The sequence below is a fragment of the Manacus candei genome, unplaced genomic scaffold (genome assembly GCF_025592945.1).
Source record: "Manacus candei isolate 608988 ecotype Guabito, Panama unplaced genomic scaffold, ASM2559294v1 h1tg000010l, whole genome shotgun sequence".
Taxonomy (NCBI): Eukaryota; Metazoa; Chordata; class Aves; order Passeriformes; family Pipridae; genus Manacus; species Manacus candei.
In genome coordinates, this window is record NW_026138058.1 from 8174578 (window position 1) to 8196880 (window position 22303).

Sequence of the window (22303 nt, forward strand, 5' to 3'; positions counted from 1 at the left end):
CCTGGCAGAACTTAAGACCTTGCCCTCTTGTCCTACTGAGAGCTGCCTGGGAGAAGAAAACCCTCACCTGGCTACAACCTCCTGTCAGGGAGTTGTAGAGAGTGATGAGGTCTCCCCTGAGCCTCCTCTTCTCCAGGCTAAACAACCCCAGTTCCCTCAGCCTCTTCTCACAGGACTTGCGCTTGAGTCCCTTCATCAGCCTTGTTGCTCTTCTCTGGACCTGCTCCAGCCCCTCAATGTCCTTCCTGAACTGAGGGCCCAGAACTGGACACAGCACTCCAGGTGTGGCCTCACCAGCACTGAGTAGAGGGGAAGAATCACTTCCCTGGTCCTGTTGGCCACACTGTTCCTGATCCAGGCCAGGATCCATTGGCCTTCTTGGCCCCCTGGGCACACTCTGGCTCATGTTCAGCTTCCTGTCAATCCAAACTCCCAGGTCCCTTCCTGCCTGGCTGCTCTCCAGCCACTCTGTCCCAGCCTGTAGCACTGCAGGGGGTTGTTGTGGCCAAAGTGCAGGACCTGGCACTTGGCCTTGTTGAACCTCATCCTGCTGGAATCAGCCCAACTCTCCAGCCTGTCCAGGTCCCTCTGCAGAGCCCTCCTGCCTTCCAGCTGATAGAAACTCCCTCCTCAACTTGGTGTCATCTGCAAATTTGCTGATGGTACACTCAGTCCGCTGATCTAAATCATCAATAAAGGTTTGCTAGCCTTCTCTTGGTCTTGACCTCCTCAGATAATTGGAAAAGTGATAACCACAGTATGCAGAGCCAGATACTAAGGAATCAACTACCTTTTATTGTGTATGCATTCTTGTCACAGACAAAAACTCACAGCCATCAGAAAACCCCAGACTTTCCTGTGTAACCTCACCGAAAATATGCAGATGAAAAATATTCAGGAAAATATCAATCAAGGAGAGGAAAGCTAGCTGTGTATTATCACATCTGGCAGATTAATGGCTAAAGGAGGAATTAGGATTCTAACTGAGCACCTCAATAAATTGAGCTGAATTAGATGAAAAATTCTTAATTGTTAAGCATCATGACACTTATAATGCAGTAAAATATTAAGCACAGAAAAATAACGACCCATTCTGTATTCCTCAGTTACCTGTCAGGGTAGTGATCAGAATCTAATTGTGAAAAATAGGAATGATCATTTAAGCAGAAGAAATTGCCAGGGGGCTTCTACTACACATATTAGTCTTTCTGCTCACAGAAAGCTCCATATGACTTAAGCCTACTGTAAGCATACTACAGCAGCTCTGGGGCAAAGACTACTTCTTTTCTGTGGGTGTCCCACAACTTGCATGGAATTTTGTTAATTAATGTACACTCAATGCATATTTTTCCCTTCTCCAACTTCAGCATCCTTCTTGTAATGTACAATCAGTGTTTATACAGTTTTTATAGGGGGACACCCATTGGACAGTTTCTGGCAGGTACAGCATTTCTAATTTGTGTATGACTCACTGTTTTTAAAGGAACCCTGATGGGCTCAAAGGACTCCCCATGCCTTTGACTACAAGCTTCTATTGAACTAGAATAACAGGCATACCCAGGTGGAATGAAGATTTGAAAATTGTCCCTGTCTCCCGAGATTTCAAGGTGTCTTGGGACAATATTTAGAGGGTCTCACTCATGTGGCCCCTCTGCAAATCCCATCTCTGTGTACAGAGATAAGGTATAAAACCTGGCTTCTCCTGTGAGCAAGGTTGAAGATGTAGTCATTCATTGAGCACAGTTGCCATGGTCCCACAGCATACAATGAGGACTCAAATGACAAGGCTTTAGTTTGGGAAACAGCAAGGGCTTTGTATCCAAACACATTGAATCAACCAAAGCCTGAGGGCAGAAGTCAGCTTCTAAGCATTCAGGCATTAGAGGAGTCAAACTGCTTCTTTCCAACCCTCACAGTTTAATAGGTATTTTGTGCAAAATACAGATTTTAAAAATAAATGTTATCAGAGCCTTTTCTTCACACAAGGCATCTGTATTTTGAAAGATCCTTTTATCCTGATTTGTCTCCTTTAGGCACAGCTACAATGACCAATGTAATAAAACTGTTGTCTCTTGGTCTCTGCATTCTCATTTGTCTCTCTCTGTTCATCCCAAACCACTGCAGACCTTCAGAATGGTCTGGACAGTATTTCACCAATTAAAAAATGGCTTCTCCCTTTCAGAAATATTTATTTTTCTCTCAGATTTTCTTTTTTGTTGTTGTTTGTTTGTTTGCTTCATTTTTCTTCTCTTTGGAGTAGCTGAAAACTGTGGAAAACAGCAACAAAAGTCCTGAAAAGTAAAAATGCCACTGCTGTTCAAAGACCCAAGTCAAAATCTTATTGACATTTCTGAAATACTTACACTGGAAAAAAAATTGTTTATATTTTCCATTGGACTTTCAGTCCAGAATGAGCACTGACAAGAAGCTGGGAATCTTTGTATCCATGTATCTGTCCATCTGCTCAGTTGGCACTCTTCAGGTGGTCCCAATTCTTGTTCTCTCTCTGACCCTACCATTTACATCCAGCATCACTTTTATTCCTGTGGGGTTTTTTGTCTCAGTCATCTTCTGGACCATCCAAGTCTGTCTGTCTGCTTTTTTGCCTCCACTCATTGACCTAAGGAGCACTAATGTTGCACATGTAATCTCGGACATCTTATGATCATCATTATAATTGGAGCTTTTGAACTGATTTTATTAAAATGCAACTGATACAGAGAAATGCACTTAAGATTCCCAAACCATGCCTACCTGAAGCCATGTGTGGTATCTGTCTGGTTGTGGCGTTTACAGAACAGTTTCTGTCAGTGTACCAAGAACACTCCTTCATGTTAGATTTCTGCCTTTTTCATGACATTTAGATTTGTCTTCAAAGCTTACACATTTTCTAGACATTTCAGTTCTTCTGCCTTACATTTTAATGGCTTAATGAAAATAAAAGGACCTAGTGCCATTGTGCCCTCTCTTTATGAGCATTTAGATTGTCCTTAGGGATTTCCTTTATGTAAATTACAATCTTTTTTCATTTGGCTTTTACTGCTCAATTTCTCCCTAATGAGATGAAACTTCCCCCCCCCCCCCCCCCCACTGCTTTGGGATATTTTTTAGTATTTTTCTCTAAAGGCTTACAATTATGTGGCTGATTCAATGACATGGAGGAAAAATCCAGAGATTCCAATTGAACAAGAGTTTTATTTCCTAAATGAGAATGCAGATCCTTTTAACTTCTTCCTGTCTTGTTCAGATTTGTGGTGTTTCATAAAAATTTGAATTATGCAAGCCTTTCTCTAAAGCACTATTTCAACTATTAGTTGAAAGTAGGTAAAAAATGCCATGTGTAAATAAAGGGTGTCTTTTTCTTGCACAAAAAACACCCTTATGCTTTACCTAGTTCTAGTTACATTCTGTCCTCTACCCATTTCTCGTATACTGTGGTATCTTTCTGCTGACACGTTCAGATTCACAAAATATTCATTGCTCATATGAAGGTGCTTTTCCCATGTCTACCCTATACAGTATGCTTTTCCCCTCAGGTTTTCACATATTTGCAGTAGCCAGTGAGTTAGGGAGCCATTCTTGGGCCATTCCAGCACAGTGAAATTGATGGAGAACACTGAGCTGCTTTCATGCACTCATCCTGAGTTAGAGAGGCTGAGAGACACAGTATTTCCCTTCCTACTTGTGGTGAAGTAGTTCTCTAGCCAGAGCTGGAGTTCCCTATAGAGGGAAGAAAGCATTGTGAGATGAGCTGGGTAATGCAGAAGCCTCCCAATGTCTGAGGGAAGGAACAAAACTGCTGGGGAAGCTCCAGTCAGTGATCACTTCTCAAGGAAGGATATATTTGGGAAAACGCACTGAGCAAAGGATCTAAGGTGTCAGTTCCTGGCAGGTGATGCTCAGGGCCCTCCACAGTATGTGGGCTGGGGTAGGCATTCAGGCCATCTTTGACTAGATTTCAGGAACAGGGGGTTGAGAAAATGGATATTCTGAAATGGCACAAAGAGCCAGTTTACACGGGAACATCAGTCTTCCATGCCTGATTAGACATCACCAGGTGGTTCTCACATTGCATGCTGGTACAAAGGCTTGACATCATGCAACAGGGAAAATGTGTGAAACCATTGCAACCTGAAGCACACTGCCCATGTAACTTCTACTGTCATGTGTTTGTGCATGTTTTGGTTTCCTGTGCTTCTTACACATCGAGTCTTTCCTGTTGAGAAGGACCAAAATTGTCCCTTAAACTGTGACCTGGCTCAGTGCTGATTTCATCAGTGGCTGCCCTTCCTAATATACAGGCAGTGATGTCTTCATCTTCTCCGTGTAGGTGTTTGTTGGATTCACATTTGTGAGGGCAGCGTGGAAACCATTCAGCCATGTCTGTTTGCAAAAAAAAATCAGCAATATTTAATTTCTACACAGATGGGCTCAATTAGAAGTGTCCTGAGATATAAATGTATTTTTAGGTTTGCCCTGGGATTTTGTTAATAATTATTTTTTTATATAGCTCATGCTGCAGGAATTTGTCTTTATTATTTTTAAATATTACATACAACTAATCAACAATCAAAAATTTTTTCTTTCCTTGACCAGGTGGCACCAAAATCTTCTTTTTATTTGTTAGAACCAGAATCAGGTCAGTAAATAGTCTACAACCTTTTTCCTTTTTTAATGAGAGGTTTCTTTTTTTATGAATTACAGATTTTCTAACAATCTAACATTGTTTAAGAAATCTTACTGTAGACATTAACACTGGGAAATTGATTTTTTTTTCTGGTCACTGGATAGGCAACCCAGAGAGTTAATATGATGTGGTGAAACAGAAAAGATAGAAAGGACGGATATTTAATAGGAATGCCTGGGGTTGAGGAGGCATGAGGAGAGAACTACAGAAATTCATGTCTAGGCAGAAAAAATTCTGAAAATTACAAAAAAAAAAAAAAGCCTACTGTATCTAGGGTTGAGCAGTTCTGAGTGGAAGTTAACAGCAAAGAATTATAATACCAATGTCATTTTATTCCCATTAGTGCTAGATGTATCTCAAAAAGTTTTTTGTAACACTGGTGAATGTAATGTCTCACAGAAGGCTGATCTGAATAAAAATGCTCCTTTCCTTTCCATTCCTCCAGGATTGCTCTCATCAGGCATGGATATCCCTAGAAAACCAGGTGTTAGAGTGACTGCAGGGAGGGGTGATTTACAAGTAGCAGTTGTCTCTCCCTTCCACTTCCATGATTCTCAGGAGAGCTGCTTGCCTGAATCCTTAGTAACTCATGTCAGTCATGATAACATGGTTCTGTGGAAGAGGCAAAACCAAGTTCTTGGGTATGGTACCTCCTTCCTGACAGATCCTGGTCTAGAAGAGGATACGTGTGTACAGCCTCACATGTGATGACACAGCCTGCTAACAGTCCTCATGGAACTGGCCTGTTTGATACAGCAAGAGGCTACTTCAGTCCAAGGTCCGCCTGCAGTGACTTGGCTTGCAATTATTAATATGAATCCCTCAAGTCACAGGACAGTGAAGTGTCTGGAAAGAATATTAGCAGGCAAACCACTTCCATCCTCCCATTAAAGGTATTCACCACTGTCTGGTGGCTGGGGAGTTCTTTTGCAATCACTGGAGAGCAGGTTCTCCTGTTCTTTGCAGGCAGTGATTACTACTGTGGTCCCACAGGCCCTTCAATGAGATGCTTAAAGCCTTCCTTGCAACCTCAGTGCCCCTGAAGAGTTTGGTTCCAACACACTACCAGCACTGTGAATCTCCAAGGTATATTTGCTTGCCCGCAGGTACCCACCTCTCTCAAACAGCTGTTTTAAGATTCTGTCTCTCGACAAAGGGAGCTTAAGTGGGTAATTTGTAGCAGATATCTGACTTTCAGACATCTGCATTTGAACCAGTAAAATCTTCCCCTTAGCAGATCTGTAGCCAGCCGCTGTGCAAAGAGTATCAGGATCTTTCTCTGATTCATGAAACAGATTGAACACTGGCTTTCATCTAAAATGACTGTACTTTGTGATGTTGCTATAGAACAATGCAGCTTATATCCTCATTTCCTAGGGAATTGCTGAGTCAACTAAATAATTGCTTATGGATGTTTTCTGCATCTACAAAGAAAAAAAACCAAACCAAACAAACAAACAAAAAAATCCCTCAAAATATGACAACAGATCTTTGGGTCCATCTCTGAAATGTATTTGACTCACTTCAGGCAAGTGAGAAAAGCATAATCTGTGGTCCCAAGCCATTTGAAAGAGAGGACTGGCTTCTCTAGTTATCTTCAGAAGGAGCACACATTTTCTGAAGATGTCTCAGACTTATGAAAGATTATTAAGAAGAGGCATACCAGAGTGCATCACAATTCCATGTCAGCTGGAAATACAAATTAATTAAAAGAACTTGGGAACATCACTCCAATGCACAAGAGTTTGAAATACTGACTGTTGCCAATGGGATGCTGAAGATCATTGCCTAAAATAGTTACCTCTAGCCGTGGACCTCATTTGTCCGGGGATTTGAGAGGCACATCTGTGTTTCGTGTTGATGGGTATGAATGAGGCTGTATCTAACATATCTAACACTGTACAGAACTACCCCAAAGAAGTTGGAGCAGGAATCAGTAGGCACCATTGGCTCAGTGCAGCACCATGGACCAGTTTGAGTTTCACAGTAAGTACTCATGTCAGTACCATTTTTCTCTAAGGATGGGTGGATGATCAAGCTTCTTGTAGAAGAGGCAATATTATTGATGGCAGCTCCTGGAGCTCCTTTGAAGCTCAGAGTATGTAAAACTTGCCACTGTGGCTTTTTTCCTTTCTTTGCACCAAAAAAATTGTATTTTACTGCCTTTACTCAGATGTTATGCTTCCGTTTGAGCTGTATGCTGTAACATCAGTACCTAGGCTGTGACTTTCTGCAGCATGTCGCATAAGAACAAAACTAAGCCTAATATGCAAAGTGTTTATTATTATTCTTATTGAGACTTAGATAGAAATCATGATAGCAAGAAATTATTATTGTACACACACATCTGAATTCCAGCCATTACTGGCCTATTTGCAAAGTCATACATATGCAAGTGCAATGCATGGTTATGAATAGACGGGACAAACATTGCCTCTGACTGAAAAAAAAAAATCCCTAGAACTAAAGCCTTCTGAGTTAGCAAAAGTGAAGGAAGGGACGTGTGAAAATGTACAGTCTAATACTACTGTAGTATCTTCTGAGTAGGAAAGTGCCCCGTTACCAGCAACTCATACAGTTCTGAAAAACTGAACTAAGACTTAGCTGCTTGGAGCCATTTCCCATGCTTGCCTTCAGCACTGGAGAAGACTACAGTTCAGTGGTTATATTTTGCACTTGAGTGTGTCACTAGCATTTACTGTAGCTGCATATATCCCACATGATGTCGTTAAAGATTAATTAGATTTATGAAAATAAAGCACAGTAGGAAACAGGTGCACAAATATTGATCTCTACGCTAGGTGCGAAAAGACATCTTATTCTGGATACTCTGGCAAAACTTTGAAAGCTGTTCAGAATCCTCACAGTTCACGATGGGAATATAACATTTTTGCTTTCCATGACTGATCATAGGTTGGGGGAAGAATTAAGAAAACAGACAAAAAAAAACATACAAAAACCCCCAAACGAACAAGAAACAATCAAAAAAAGGTAGACAATTTCTGAGTATCCAGCTCTTCTTCCCAGGGAAACTTTGTGAGCGTGCTCAACTCTGGGAAATAACAGCAAAACAAAATTATGATGTGCCATTAAAGGGAAAACTAACCTCAGAAAGATTGCCTAGCAAGGATAGAGGAAGTCAGTGTCCCTGACTAACAGGTGGAGTGGCTTTGAGCTGCCCTTGAAGTGCTAGCTTCTAGAAAGAACATAATCCTGTACTGGAAATGAAAGTGAAGCAGTGGAATCGGTTTTAAGAAAGGAAGTCACAAAAAGCATATACAGATGGAAGAAGGGCTTAGCCACTTGAACTTTTTTGAAGAAAAATAAATGTTTGTCTGAGGCAAACACAAAAGGCATATTGTCGATCATATGGCAAGCAAGGAACAGAGTTTTCAGTCTTCTTTATAGGACAAGCAAATACTCTGAAGGAGAGGAAAGAAGGGAGGAAGGGAGAGAGGGATGCAGAATGTAGGCCTTCCAGGCTTTGGAAAAATGTCTTGTTTACTGAAACTTGGAACCTAAAGGCATCCTTATATTAGCTGCAAGACTAAAATTATCAATTGTATTAAAAAGTTGTACAAAGAAGCTCAATGCAGGGGAGCAGAAGTCCTGTGTCTTGCCAAGTCTTATACCTCTGGACTGCTATATGACTTCGGCTGGAGGCAAGCAGGGACCACTATGTCTTCTAATATCTCTTATGTCCTTTATAGACAGAAAACCATCCAGAGAATAATTCATTTTTCTCAAAGTATAGTGCTCCATGCTGGACACAGTACTGCAGCTGAAACCTTTTCCCCTCCCTTAGAGTATCTACTAAATATTCCTATTAACATATCCCAAGAGAAGAGCACCAGAGTCTTGATGCTCTTTGTGAGCTAGTTTCAACCTCAAAGCCCCTAACATTATACTAGCCATATGGTTGCCTTTTTTTGTATGTGACATTTGGTTTGTTTCCTTCAAAATATGTCACTTATCTCTGTGGCATTTCATCTTGTTGACCTCAGGCCATCTGTCCAATTTGTAAAGATCATTTTGAATTCTGATCCAGTCCTCCTGAGTGCCCCTTTCAATCTGTGTCATCTGCAAGTTCTGTAAATGCACTTACTCTTCATCTTCCGGGTTATTAATGAAACAATTGAATAACACAAGGCATAGAACAGACCCCCACGGGAACCAATTTGCATCTCTCTCCACAAATTACAGTGACTCCTCAATAACTCCTCTGACTGCCTTCTAAAAAACACACAGACCACCCTCCAGCCAGGTGTCTGCTCCCTAGAAAGCTCACTAGAGCTGTAGGTTCACTGTGTGCTAACAAGGAAGTGATGTGCAGGTTTACTGAAACCGATGTGTATTACACCCACTGAGTGTGCCCTTACAAGTGAGGCCAGCTACTTGATTCCTGGCAAATGCCTTTTACCTGTCTTTGTCTTCCTTTCCTCCACAGTGAGCTTCGTTCAGTCCAAAATTTCGTGGTTTCTGCAGCTGAAGTTAGAGATTACCTCAGAGCTCTCAAAAGTCAACTTTTCCCCTTTGCAGAAGTGGATATATGTTTGCCCTGCACGTTCGCAGGGCTTTGCATTTCCTCTACCACTTCTCAGAAACAGTAATCTTTATGATTATTTTGTCTGTTTCCTTCAGCACCCAAGGACAAGTTTCTTCAGACTTACACAGTTTTCACAGTATTTTTATCCTGTTCTTTTCCTTACCCTAGTACTGTTTTTCGTGCCTTGTAATGTTGTTTGGTGACAGTTCTGTGAAGATGAGAGAGAGAAAAAAAAAAGTGCAATATTTGTTTGTATCACCCATCATTTGCTCTCTTTTCCCATGAAGTAACAGATCTGTACTTTGCTCTGAACTATTTTGTTCTTCTTGAAAAATGTTTTCTCATTGCTTTCTCAGGTGTCTCATACATATTCCTCCCTGTTTATATCCTGCTATTGTAGCTTTTGAGCCTCTAGGGTAACATTTGTAGTAAATGGTTGCACTTTTCTCCACGGCTGTGAAGATTTCCATCAGTGGAAAGGAAATTCTCCTGAAGATAGGCTACCAATAAAAATGCAGATGTGATGCTACAAAACACCAAAATGTGACAAACTGATAGGGCAAATGTTAAGTATAGTGCATAAGATCATAACTGTGTGTCTTGTAAAGTAGTAGAACAGATCTCTGAGAGGTAAGACCAGAACATACCCTCACCATTTTGCATTCCCTTCATGTTTCTGCATTACTTACTTCCCCCTGATTAGCATGCGGGCTGGTATAATCAATAAGTAGATGGGAAAATAAGAGAACTTGGGGAATTTGGACAAGACACTTATTTTTCTGATGTCGTTGCTCTTTCAGTATCATGTATCTAGGCCACAAACTCAGCTCCAGCCAGTTCACTAGGAATAAACACATGCAGTTTCTCTGTAAAGACAGATAAATATCTTGAATGGCTCGATGGCATAAGCGTTTTCATGTCTCTCTGAATGTGATGTTTCAGGCTAATGCATATTGCAGGCTGTGGAATTTCAAGTATAAATTGTTAATCAGAGTAACTGGAAGCGTTTTAGGGCTGTGACATTGATGGAGAAGTAATATCTTCAGTTTTTCAGATTAATTTAAGCAAATTAAAGACCGATCTTGTTGTTGGCCCAATGTTAAAAAGTAAACACCCACAAAGTGAAAGCGCAGATGGCTTGTAAGTCTTGTATGAGAGAACTGGCATTAAGTGCAAGGCTGAGCTGGAGAAACTGTTTAAGATGCCAAATCTTCAGCAGATTTTCTTGTTGCATGATTAGGCATTACTAATCATTACTAGTCATTCACATCAAACTTGATGTAAAATAGGTTTCCACTAGCATGGTACCTAATGGGCAGAGGGATGAGTGACACTACCTGACCACTACAAGGCACGTTTCCTAGCTGTCAGCACCTCTGCAGATGCTACAGGTTCATGAAGCACCAGAAAAATAAACTTTTCTTACCAAAGGCTTCTTGTACCATGTGCTTCCCTGTTTAGGAATTCTGGCCTAATGGCCCTGATCAGCACATACTGGTGATCAGGAATGACTCTATGTGAGAAGACTTCTTCCCTCAAATCAGTTTCTGCTCATGTGAATAAGAATATGGAGACAGTGTTGTCATATTCAGCAGGATCATGTCTGCTAGTCTACAGAGCAAGTAAACTGACATTTTTTTTCTGGGGAATAAGTATGGGGATTATTCCAGATGACTCCTTTGTGGATTTTTATTAAGATTCTGGTCATCGGACATCTCTGTTGAGTAGGTAATAGCAGAAGATATGTGTATATACTTGGCTGACTTCTGTGGGGTGCCTTAGTTGGTTTAAGCAAGTTTGGAGACAGGTGCTTTCATGTAAGAAACTACTCTGTAGAATTAATTTCTTTGTAGACAAGACAAGAAACTAATCATAACTGACAATCCATTAATGTTCAGAAGTAAGGATAACTGATCTACATTATGACTGAGATCACTCTCCTACACTGCTCCTTTCAATGAAGCAGTATTATGCATGGGACATCTCTTGCTGCAATTGAAAATTGTTAGGAAAATACAGCATGTTTGCTAGGTAAAAATACTCTTAAGTCTGAATTAGAAGAGCCTTGTCCCCATTTGACAACATTGTTTTGAACATGAAGTCAACTGCTCCTTTTTTACTGGGATCTGAGTAGTGCCCACAGGAAGCAAGAAACAGGATACAAAGTGTTTGACACTGTCCCATGTGATGGATGCCCTTGTTTTTAAATTGGAGAAACCTGGATTTGATTGATGGATAAAGAACTTTGTGGATAAAGTGGTGGATAAGGAACTGGCTGGATGGCTGCACTTAGAGTTGTGGTCAACAGCTCATTGTCCAAGTGGAGAGCAGTGATAAGTTTGTCCCTCAGGGGTCAGTTCTAGGACCAGTGTCAGCAACACGGACAGCGGGATCGAGGGCACCCTCAGCAAATTCACTGACACACCAAGCTGTGTGGTGGAGTCAACATGCTGGAGGGAGGAGCTGCCAATCCAGAGGGACTTTGACAGGTCTAAGAGGTGGGCCAACACAAACCTCATGAAGTTCAACAAGGCCAAGTGCAATGTCCTACACCTGCATCCCAGCAATCCCAAGCACACCCACAGGCGGGGTGGAGAAGTGACTGAGAGCAGCCCTGTGGAGAAGAACTTGGGGTGATGGTTGATGAAAAACTCAACACAACCCAGAGATGTGCACTGGCAGCCCAGAAAGCCGATGGAATCCTGGGCTGCATCAAAAGGAGAGTGACCGGCAGGTTGAGGGAGGGGATTTCCCCCTCTACTCTGCTCTCTGAGAACCTACCTGGAATGCATACAGTTCTGGTGCTTACAACATTAAGAAGGACCTGGCACTGTTGGAGCCAGTCCAGAGGAGGGCCACAATGTTCATAAGAGGACTGGAGCACCTTTCCTACGAAGACAGGCTGAGAAAGTTGGGGCTGGTCAGCCTGGAGAAGGATTATGTGGAGACCTCATGACAACCTTCTGGTACCTGAAGCGGCCTACAAGGGAAGCTGGAGAGGGACTCTTGGCCAGGAACTGTAGTGATAGGACAAGGAGTAATGGGTGCAAACTGAAAGAAGGGAAATTTAGGTTAGATGTTAGGAAGACATTCTTTACTGTGAGGGTGTTGAGATACTGGAACAAGTTGCCCAGGGAAGTTGTGGGTGGCCCAGCCCTGGAAGTGCTCAAGGCCAGGCTGGGAAAAACTGTAAGTAATCTGGTCCAGTGGAAGTTGTCCCTGCCCATGGCAAGAGGGTTGAGACTAGAAGATCTTTAAGGTCCCTTTCAACCCGTGTGATTCTATGATTCTGAGATGGAAAACCATTCGGCTTTGCCTCAGGTAGAAACAAAGGTACAAAGCTTCATGTCTTCTCTCCTGGAACTTCCCTTTATTGGAACAGGTTGTCTGCAGCCCTGGAGATCTCCTTAATTCCCTCCAGCATTTCTGACTACTGCTAGGCTGGTGTATCTGCTTTCAGAAAGTTCCAAACTATCTGGTTTTTGTCTGGAGACAAATGAAGAATGATAGCCTGTAACTTCTGGCTCTTCTGCTTAGTCTATAGGCACTTCATCTTCTCCCTTCTGTCAAAAAAATAAGCAACCTGAGTCTCTGGTCCTGATTTTGTTTTTAGGAAGTCATAATTTTTCTGCTGCTGTGCAAAGCAAGACAAAGGACTGAGTGAAGCAAAGCTAAGGAAAATATTTTTTTTCATGATTGCTTCCAGTAGGACTCTCCTCTTCCTCCTGCCTACAGCCCTCAATGGTTCATGGTTTTCCCTTTTCCTTTTTTTTATTCTGTTTCTCCTTCTTTTTTCTTCTATCAAGCCCTTAGTTACTATCAAGAATTTATGCATTCAGTCCCATTCACTCCAAAGAAATTGGATAGGAAAGTGCTAAGATGGAAAAACAGTTCTTGATGACAATATCGTAACAGAAGCAAAAAGAAGTTATTCTGGAAATGTTCCCCTTTATCATATTTCTTCATAACATCTGTGAAGACAATCTTCACTCGAGGTTCCCCAAGGACAAATTTACCAAGCATGCTTCAACAGGAAGGGAGGAAATTGAGAAGTGAACTTTGGAGTTATGGAGAGTCCTGCCTTGCAGATTAGGTCCATGGGGAACTATTAGACTATCTTCAGCATCAAACTAGATGTCAGGTGTTCTTTTTATTACTGGTGAAGAAAAAATCTTACTGTAAGAAAAGTGCAGTTTTCAAGGAAGAAAAACATCTTCATGCTTAATTGACAAACTCTATTGTTTAGAAAAGAAAAAAAATCAAGGGAAAGGGTATGTGTAATATTTAAAACATTATTTTTAAGCTATGGGGTTTCTTCGAAGTTTGACTTTAATATCAAAAGACTGCAAAATCAAACAGAGTATTAAAGTCATTTATTTGTTTGTCAGGCTCCCCACACATCAAAATCCTAGATACCATTGGTCATAAAAGGTAGAAAAATTAAGGGGAAGTAGAACAGTCCTACAATTCTACACTATTTGCTTCTGCAACTGAATGAATACAGTGTTCTAGCATGAAGGGAGGCTTGCAATTCTCTGACTGAGTGCATCACACCAACATGTGCAGATGTCCAGCACTCCCTGGCTGAGTATTCTTTACCTTTCACAACAGAAAGTTTGCCCCTTTTTACAGAGTTTGGGCCAGATCACACTGGGCTATTTATGTTTGGCATTAGGAAGGCACTTCAGAGCACTCATGTGGTAGGGAGTGCTAACAAAGCACAGTGAGCAGAGAAGGTGATGCTGCAGGTGCTTTCTAAGAAAGAAGGTAAAATGGCAGGACTCTACAGACAACTTTGGACAGAGATAAAGAAAGACACGGGGATAAATGGCTGAGAAATGTCTTGAAATACCAAATTCTGAAGGGGATGGGTCTAGAAGTATCAGTATTTCCTATAGACTGTGTTAACCTGGTTATGAAAACTTCATTAATTTTACAGCTGTTCATTTATTAACACTAATGGAAGGTATCCATCAATATACAAAACTAAAAGGAAGTTTAGGGTTATCCTTAGGAAGATATCAACAAGAAGGTAATTAAACCACCTTTAACCCAATGCTGTGCTTAAGGTAACACATAGGAAAAAAAACCAGATTCATAACTTTGCCATGAAATGGAAGAAGTGTCAGCATTTTTCAGATGGAAGAATTTGAAAACTTCAGACATTTTAGGAATTCAGTTTTGCAGCAGAAGTGGTTGTATTTCTTACCAAAAATTGCTTCTGAATGTAAAATAGGCTTCTTTTTATGGCAAACATTTCTGTTGACAACTTCAGAACTTTTTTATGCCTTTGTTTGGGGAAGAAATACGCAATCAAAAAAATTCTGACCAGGAGTAGCTTAAAAATAGTGAGATTTATTTCTTCTTCTCTATCATACTATTAAATCAAGATGCTGTCCATGTAACTATGTCTTTTGAACATTGTACTCCTCCAGCTAAAAGCGTAGATCATCAGGATTTCCATGTCTCTTGAAGGTACAGGACGGTGAAAATAGAGGTCAACCAGACAGTGTGTTAATTACCATCACATATAATACATAGCAAACAAAACTGTTTTCCAGCCAAGAGAACTGGTCCAAGAGAGAGAAGAGCTGACATACTTTTAATCGGGGAATGATGCCCAACGCAAGTTATATAAATAGTTTGGGATATATTGGCTAAGCAGCTGAGTCTTGTTACCTGATTGTGATAAAAATGGGTAACAATTGTGTCAATTAGACATCCATAAATCATCAGTTTTAAGCTAGATGCTGGTGGCAACAGTAGGAAACAACTGATCGGATCTCTGCAAGCAGTATCTTATTTTCTAGAAGGAGGTAAATGAAAATCAACTTGGAGCAGGCTAGAGAAGTGTGTCTGTGAAGTGTGCTGTGGAACACTGTACCAGCTGAGGTACTGTGTATCAGAACAGCTTTGTAAAAAAATGACAGTTTTTTTCCTTTCTCTCATATCAATACTGCTGTCCTCTCTCACACGGGAGAAGGCAGGCTCCAGCCTTCAGATCATGTGCCTTAGCAGATTTTGAGAGGGCCATTTCTGTATTGGTTTTGGTTCTTGTTCCTAACATTCCCTGTTAATGGAGCTGCTTGAAAGAAAAAGACTATTTTCTTTTCAGCAGTACAGAGTTAAATATTGTATTGGTTTTTTCAACAATGTCTTGATGTAATTAACATTTTATTTTCCTGTCAGTTTCCAGGGGGGAATTTCATTTTGCTCCGGTTTATGGGAAAAAGAAACTTTTGACTGGCGATTTTCCTCACTAAAGAGGACAGAGTAAACCCTCAAATGGCATGAAATATTTACCAAAATAAAGCTGAAATATTTACCAAAAGAACAAGAACACTTTTGATGCTGCTGCTGAAAAACTGCAACAAGCACATTCCCTTTTCATGTTCTTTCATCATATCAGAAAACTCAGAAGGGAATGAGAAGTATTGCGGAAGAATTTTTCCTGCCTTTGATAAGCTTCTTTCTACTAACTCTAAAATCCAGACAATTTTTTCATTCTAAAGTGAACATTTTTAATGAGTTCAGAGAATTCCAAAGATATTAATGTTTCTGGGGTAAATCTACCACAGCGAAAGGACCTGCCCTGAAGCCTACTTTGTTGAGCTAAACCAAACTACCTGCCGTGATAAACAACGCAATTATGTGTGCACTTAACAGTCTTGCATCTGATTTTTTTGAGAGAGTGCAGATCCCAGTTTATTTCAGCAGAATGACTTCTCAGGAGAATACCCATCTTTTGAAAAAAATGCCATGGGAGAGTTCAGGAAACAATCTCTGGGCACCTGCAGCTTCTCATGCAGTTCTTTGACTTGCTCCATCTTCCTAGAGGCCAGTTGAGGGAGACCTGAAAGGTGTTTGGACTAATATGCCTTTGCTACAAGGTGACTTTTCTTGTCCCCAAGTTCGAGCTTCACTTAGGAAGGCACATGTTGTTGTACAGTGGTGTCCTAGTTAGGACAGCTGAGATCAGTTCATCATGGTGGGTGTAACCCAAAACTGTATTCTATAGCCTTCCATGTCATTTCCCAGAAACTAGACTATTGTTGTCAATAGACTATTCGCACCCTCTGCCCATAGAGCATGGTGGGTGTAACCCAAAACTGTATTCTATAGCCTTCCATGTCATTTCCCAGAAACTAGACTATTGTTGTCAATAGACTATTCGCACCCTCTGCCCATAGAGCATGGTGGGTGTAACCCAAAACTGTATTCTATAGCCTTCCATGTCATTTCCCAGAAACTAGACTATTGTTGTCAATAGACTATTCGCACCCTCTGCCCATAGAGCCTGACTCCTCAGGCTATAAACTAGGTGTTAAGAGGCCTGTGAGATAGAAGGATGTTTCTGTCCTCACACCCTTTGTGAACTCCCCGCCCTGAGGAGAGTACCAAGCATTCCTGCCTGAACTGGAGGATATATAATCTTGGAGTTTTGGAACATTTTTTAACCCACTCGTGGGATCCAGAGGACGGCTGCATCTCATCGCTCTCAACCAGACTTAGACCACCACTGGACTGCGATCACCACTTCTGGCCAGACTGCAGCAGCTCTCCCACCAGCAGGTTCTTCCCCTCTCCCTTTACTTTGGACTCAAACAGGGCCCAAGGAACACCACTTTGTTCAGGCCCCAGGGTACTGGGTTACACATTTGGGTTTTTGTGGGTTGAGACCAATTGTTTGTTTGTATTATTGTACTTACTGTATTATTTTAATAAATTGTTATTCTGACTTATAATCTCTCCTTTGAGTTGGGTTCATTCCCCCTGCTGGTTAACTTTTAAACCAGCACATTTTGGCGCCCAAACGTCGGGCAGAGAGAGAGAAGTCAGAATCACAATTTCATTTGAAGCATTTGTCTATTTGAATATAGAAACTCCCTGATCACCATGTTGTTTGATGCACTCACATGGATGTTGTATTTGAGCCTGTTCATATTTCCACAGATGGCGTATTATTTGCCTGTTTTGATGCTCTCTTTAAGACCAGGGAGAGGGATCCAAATTGCTTTATTAGTATATTATGTTTATGTCATTCTAACATCAGAAGCAATGAGTTTCATTGTAAATGTGTATTCAGTCCTGTTTGCCTGTCCTGGTTTGGGTTGCTACCTCTGGGGCCTCATTAAAAATCGTACCCAGCTTTTTGGGGGAACAGGGGTGGATGGTTTCCAGCCTCCCACCTCCTTCTTCCCCTTCAGACCTGCTAAAACAGTTTTTGAAAACATTGAGTTCCCTTTTGATGTTAAGGACAGCATAATGTTATTGTTAGTGTTGCTCTGTCTGCTCTGTACTGTGTACACCATGTTTAGGGTCAGAAAAGTGCCTTTTAGGGAGGTTGGTTGGACACCTGCCCTGGGAGCAGATAATGCTGAGTGGCACGGGAAGTGGGAGGACATCAGCCAGTATTTGGAAAAGTTTTCTCCTCCAATGATCTGGAAATTCACCCCTGAACAACTGCAGGATCCTGTTAGCATGATAAGACTGGTGAAGGAAAAATGCTCTGGCAGCTCCAGAGATGGCCAGCTCACAGCAACCTGCTGGGCCCTGGCCACTGCCTACCGGGCACTGCTTGACATGATACAGCACTGTCAGGGCGAGGAGAGAAGGACCAAATCCGCAGACACCACGTCCACCCAAACCACAGCTGAGTCAGAGGGAGAAAGAAATGAACCAACCAGCACCGTGTCCACACAAACCATCGAGGAGCCAGAAGAACAAGCAAAACCAATAGCAGTCGCCCCTGTCCAGAAAAGGAAATCAAAGACTAAATCAGTTCGCATAGCAAATGATGACGAAGAGGCGGGACCTTCACATCCACCGGAGGAGACAGAGCCAGAAATAATCACTCGGTCCCTGTCCCTGGGTGAGCTACGTGAGCTCCGGAGAGAGTTCACACGACAGGCGAACGAGTCCATTCTGACCTGGCTGCTCCGAATCTGGGATGCCGCAGCTAACGATACGATCCTAGATGGGAGTGAAGCCAGACAGCTGGGATCCCTGTCTCGAGATGTAGTCATTGATCAGGGGATTGGAAGGAGGCAGGAAACTCTCAGCCTCTGGCGGCGACTGTTGTCCAGTGTGAGGGAGAGATACCTTTGCAAGGAGGACCTCCACGTACAGCAAGGACAGTGGAACACGATGGAACAAGGTATCCGGTGCTTAAGGGAGTTAGCTGTACTGGAGATAATCTTTTCAGAGGATGAAAGATTCCCTAAGAGTCCAGATGGCGTACAGTGCACCTCCCAAATGTGGTTAAAGTTTGCACGACTCGGGCCAGAAATGTATTCCCGCTACTTAGCAACGCTGCAATGGAGGGAGGGAGAGGACAAGGTGGGAGCATTGGTTAGCAAACTCAGGATTTATGAAGACACTGTCACCGCCCCATTACGAGCCCACGTCTCATCTGTGGAAACCAAACTGGCTGAACACGTCCGAAGCCTAGAAGAGAAAATTGAAGAGGGACACCAGAAGCTAAGAGAAGAAATTAAGGAAGGGATTTTCCATATCTCGCCAGGACGAACAAGAGTCTCTGCTATCAGGAGCCAGCGTTCCCCAGCTAAGGAGAGAAGGTACACTCCACGTAGCGATCTATGGTTTTACCTCCGTGAGCATGGAGAAGATATGAGGAAGTGGGATGGGAAACCCACCTCTTCCTTAGCAGCCCGGGTACGTGAACTGAAAAGAGGAACAAATACCATAAAGAACTCTTCAAGGGTAAACGTTGCTCCAGTCTCTCGTGGGCAAGACTCCAGACGGTACAGGAATGATGATACGTCTGATCCTCTTGAAGGGACCTCCAGGTCATACCCACAAGAAGAGCACAATGAGTACCATGACCAGGACTAGGGGTGCCCTGCCTCTAGCCAGGTAGAGGAGAGGGACAATCGAGTCTATTGGACTGTGTGGATTCGGTGGCCTGGCACATCAGAGCCACAAAGATATAAGGCTTTAGTGGACACTGGCGCACAATGTACATTAATGCCATCAAGATACGTAGGGGCAGAATCCATCTCTATTTCTGGGGTGACAGGGGGATCCCAACAGCTGACTGTACTGGAAGCTGAAGTGAGCCTGACTGGGAAGGAATGGCACAGACATCCCATCGTGACTGGTCCAGAGGCCCCGTGTATCCTTGGCATAGATTACCTGAGGAGTGGGTATTTCAAAGACCCAAAAGGACTTCGTTGGGCTTTTGGCATAGCTGCTGTGGAGACGGAGGAAATCAGACAGTTGAACACCTTGCCTGGTCTCTCAGAGGACCCCTCTGCTGTGGGACTGCTGAAGGTTGAAGAACAATTGGTACCGATAGCCACAGCAACAGTGCACCGTCGGCAATACCGCACCGACCGAGACTCTGTGACCCCTATACAAAAGATGATCCGTGAACTGGAGACCCAGGGGGTGGTCAGCAAGACTCGCTCACCCTTTAATAGCCCTATATGGCCAGTGCGTAAGTCCAGCGGAGAGTGGAGGCTGACGGTGGATTACCGTGGACTCAATGAAGTCACACCACCCCTGAGTGCTGCTGTGCCGGACATGTTGGAGCTCCAGTACGAGCTGGAGTCCAAGGAAGGCAAGTGGTATGCCACCATTGACATAGCCAATGCCTTTTTCTCCATTCCTTTGGCAGCGGAGTGCAGGCCACAATTTGCTTTCACTTGGAGAGGTGTGCAGTACACCTGGAATCGACTGCCTCAGGGGTGGAAACACAGTCCCAGCATTTGCCATGGACTGATCCAGACTGCACTGGAAAAGGGTGAGGCTCCAGAGCACCTACAGTACATTGATGACATCATTGTATGGGGGAACACAGCGGGCGAAGTCTTCGAGAAAGGAGAGAAGATAATCCAGATTCTCCTAAGAGCCGGTTTTGCCATTAAACGGAGTAAGGTCAAGGGACCTGCTCAGGAAATTCAGTTCCTAGGAGTGAAGTGGCAAGATGGACGCCGTCTAATTCCAATGGAGGTGATTAACAAAATAGCAGCCATGTCCCCACCAACCAGCAAGAAGGAAACACAGGCTTTCCTAGGCGCTGTGGGCTTTTGGAGGATGCATATCCCCGAGTATAGTCAGATTGTAAGCCCTCTCTACCTTGTGACACGGAAGAAAAATGATTTCCAGTGGGGCCCCGAACAACAACAAGCCTTTGAACAAATTAAACAGGAGATTGCCCATGCAGTAGCCCTTGGGCCAGTAAGGACAGGACAGGACGTGAAGAACGTGCTCTACACCGCAGCCGGGGAGAATGGCCCTTCTTGGAGCCTCTGGCAGAAAGTACCTGGGGAGACCCGAGGACGACCGCTGGGATTCTGGAGTCGGGGATACAAAGGATCTGAAGCCAGCTATACACCAACTGAGAAAGAGATCCTGGCTGCCTACGAAGGAGTTCGAGCTGCCTCAGAAGTAATCGGCACCGAAGCGCAGCTCCTCCTGGCACCCCGACTACCAGTGCTGGGCTGGATGTTCAAGGGAAGAGTTCCTTCCACACATCATGCCACCGATGCCACATGGAGTAAGTGGATGGCTCTGATCACGCAGCGAACCCGGATAGGGAATCCTAATCGCCCTGGGATTCTGGAAATTATCACCAATTGGCCCGAAGGTGAGAGTTTCGGACTATCCTCTGAAGAAGAGGAGGAGAAGGTGACACGTGCTGAGGAGGCCCCACCATATGACAAGCTACCAGCAGATGAAAGGCGATATGTGCTCTTCACGGATGGCTCCTGCCGCATTGTAGGGACAAACCGAAAATGGAAGGCAGCTGTATGGAGTCCCACACGGCGAGTTGCAGAAGCGACCGAAGGACAAGGTGGGTCAAGTCAGTTTGCAGAGCTTAAAGCCGTTCAGTTGGCTTTGGATATAGCTGAACGAGAGAAGTGGCCAAGACTCTATCTCTACACTGACTCATGGATGGTGGCCAATGCTCTGTGGGGATGGCTGGAGCGATGGAAAAAGGCCAACTGGCAGCGCCAAGGGAAACCCATCTGGGCGGCGGAGATGTGGCAGGACATCGCTGGCCGGGTAGAGAAGCTGAGTGTGAAGGTCCGTCACGTAGACGCTCATGTAGGCAAGAAACGGGCTAATGAGGAGCATCGTAACAACGAGCAGGCGGACCGAGCTGCCAGGATTAAAGTCTCTCAGGTAGATCTGGATTGGCAGCACAAAGGAGAATTATTTCTGGCTCGATGGGCCCATGACGCCTCCGGTCACCAGGGGAGAGATGCAACATACAGATGGGCTCGTGACCGAGGGGTGGACTTAACCAAGGACATTGTCTCACAGGTCATCCATGACTGTGAGACATGTGCTGCCATCAAGCAGGCCAAGCAGGTGAAGCCTCTATGGTATGGTGGACGGTGGTCAAAGTACAGGTATGGGGAAGCCTGGCAAGTTGACTACATCACGCTCCCCAAAACCCGCCAAGGCAAGCACTACGTACTGACCATGGTAGAAGGAAGCACTGGATGGTTGGAGACATACCCCGTGCCTCATGCCACTGCCCGGAATACCATCCTGGGCCTTGAAAAACAAGTCCTGTGGCGACACGGCACCCCGGAGAGAATTGAGTCTGATAATGGGACCCATTTCAAGAATGGCCTTATAGACACCTGGGCCAAAGAGCACGGCATTGAGTGGGTGTATCATATCCCCTACCATGCACCAGCTGCTGGAAAAGTTGAGCGGTGCAACGGACTGCTGAAAACCACTCTGAAGGCACTGTGTGGGGAGACTCTCAAACACTGGGAGCTGCATTTAGCAAAGGCCACCTGGTTGGTCAACACCCGAGGTTCCATCAATCGAGCTGGCCCTGCCCAATCAGAACTTTTGCATACTGTAGATGGAGATAAAGTCCCCGTGGTACATATGAGAGGAATGTTAGGGAAGACTGTTTGGATTAGTCCCACCTCAAGCAAAGGCAAACCCATCCGAGGGATTGTTTTTGCTCAGGGACCTGGTTCCACCTGGTGGGTAATGCAAAAAGATGGGGAGACACGTTGTGTACCACAAGGGGACCTAATTTTGAGTGAGAATGGTCTGTAATGTTTCATTGTATATATATA

At 43.5% G+C, this 22303-nt stretch overlaps 1 long non-coding RNA gene across 1 annotated transcript in view; it reads right to left on the bottom strand.

The window, feature by feature from the left end:
• The window catches only part of LOC127466595 (uncharacterized), a 61445-nt gene extending 60821 nt beyond the window's left edge, over positions 1-624 (bottom strand). Inside the window, exon 1 of the long non-coding RNA XR_007902791.1 lies at positions 397-624. This is a non-coding gene — a long non-coding RNA (uncharacterized LOC127466595). The remainder of the gene's footprint in view (positions 1-396) is intronic.
• Between the last annotated feature and the right edge of the window lie 21679 nt (positions 625-22303).